At 43.0% G+C, this 2,156-nt stretch overlaps 1 pseudogene; it reads left to right on the top strand.

Moving 5' to 3' along the window:
• Positions 1-397: 397 nt before the first annotated feature.
• On the top strand, positions 398-867 carry LOC118653730 (annotated as a pseudogene).
• The last annotated feature ends 1,289 nt before the right edge of the window (positions 868-2,156 follow it).

Genomic DNA, 2,156 nt, shown 5'->3' on the forward strand with positions numbered 1-2,156 from the left:
TCTTCTTCCTTTCTTATCCCCTAATTCTTTTTTCTCTGGTGGTCACCTTTATTTGTGGTTATTAGTATCATGAAAACATTTGTGTTCAGTGCCTTGTGCATTGTGCCTTGTTGTGTTGTATTTTGTGCCTTTAAATCAATGCAGGAGAGAAAGAACTACCTAACCAGACAACTGCTGAAGAGAGATCATAGGGAGACAAAGAAACAGCCTGCATATGAAAGAAAAACAGGCCAAGATGCACAGGCTTTGCTCGGGGAGCCGGGAGCCCTCGGTTTCACAGCCTTGGCCCTGCCCGTCCATCCTCCACCCCACCAGAGGCGGTAGAGGGTCCTTGAGGGTGGAAGGGTGCTCCGAGGAGCTTCCCAGGGTGCTTGGGCCGCAGCGTGTGGGCTGCACCATGGTCCAGCTCACTGCTATCCTCCACAAGGCCTACCATGGAGGCCACCTAACTATCCATCTCACCCTGGGCGGCTGTACCAACTGGCCTTTCTTCCACATAGTGGCTGCTCACAACAAGTTCCCCAGGGATGGCCATTTCATGGAGAAGCTGGGCTCCTATGATCCACTGCCCAACACCCATGGTGAGAAGCTCTTTGTGCTCAACCTGGAGCGGATCCGGCATTGGATCGGCTGTGGGGCCCACCTTTCCCAACCCTTGGAAAAGCTTCTGGGCCTTGCTGGTTTTTTCCCCTCTGCATCCTAAGATGATCACAAATGCTGAGAGGCTTCGACGGAAACAGGCGCGTGAAATCCTCTTAGCATCTCAGAAAACAGAGACAGAGGCTACAGAAACAGAAGCAAGCTGAAGTCAGTGAGCACAGCAGCAAGAACAAGGTCAAAGTCCTCTTCAGACACTTGTGCAGAGTTCTCTTATTAGATTTATAACTCAATAAATGGCATTTTCCATCTCAAAAAAAAGAAAAAAAAGAAAAACAGGCATCACCAGAAAAGGAAGTAAATGAAATGCAGCCAAGCTACCTGTCAGAGAAAGAATTCAGAGAAATGGTCATAAGCTGGATGAAAAGAATGGAAGACAAATTCAACAATATGTGTAAGAACCAAGAAGAAATGAAGAAGAACCAAGAAGAAATGAGAAATGATATCACTGCTATAAAAAACTCAATAGAAAGAATCAACAGTAGACTAGAAGAAGCAGAAGACCGCATCAGTGAGCTAGAAGACAAGGTAGGAAAAAAATACCCAAGCAGAGCAGCTTCTAGAAAAAAAAACAAAACAAAACAAAAAAACAAACAAACAAACAAAAAAAACAGGTGGAGAGCCTAAGACAACTTTTGGACAACGTGAACCAAAACAACATCCACATAATAGGGGTGCCAGAAGTAGAGGAAACTGAAAAAGGAATAGAAAACTTGTTTGAAGTATTAATGACAGAAAACTTCCTTGATATAGGGAAGAAAAAGCTCACAGAAATCCGAGAAGCTCACAGAGTCCCAAACAAAATGAACCCCAAAAGACAGACTCCAAGGCACGTTATAATTAAGTTGGCAAAAACCAACGAAAAAGTAAGAATCCTTTTTTTTAAATTGTTTTATTGCTTAAAATATTACAAAGAGTAGTACATATGTCTCCTTTTTTTCCCTCCTTCACCTTCCCCCGGACTCCCCTCACCCCCAGTGTCTTGGGTCCATTGGTTATGCTTACATGTATGCATACAAGTCTTTTGGTTGATGTCTTACCCTTCTCCCCTTTTTGTCCCGCTGAGGTTTGACAGTCTGTTCGATGCTGTTCTGCCTATGTATCTATTTTTGTTCATTAGTTTATAATAGTCCATATCAGGGGTGGGCAAACTTTTTGACTCCAGGGCCACAATGGGCTCTTAAACTGGACCAGAGGGCAGGAACAAAAGCATGGATGGAGTGTTTGTGTGAACTAATATAAATTCAAAGTAAACATCATTACATAAAAGGGTACGGTCATTTTTTTTATTTTTTTAATTTAATCATTTCAAACAGGCTGGATCAGGCCCGCAGGCCGTAGTTTGCCCACGGCTGGTCTATATTATCCATAAATGCATGAGATCATGTGGCATTTTTCTTTCATTGACTGGCTTATTTCACTTAGCATAATTCTCTCCAGTTCCATCCAAGCTGTTGCAAATGGTAAGAATTCCTTCTTTCTACAGCAGCATAGTATTT

Source organism: Myotis myotis, unplaced genomic scaffold, assembly GCF_014108235.1.
Source record: "Myotis myotis isolate mMyoMyo1 unplaced genomic scaffold, mMyoMyo1.p scaffold_m19_p_4, whole genome shotgun sequence".
In the NCBI taxonomy this organism is placed as follows: domain Eukaryota; kingdom Metazoa; phylum Chordata; class Mammalia; order Chiroptera; family Vespertilionidae; genus Myotis; species Myotis myotis.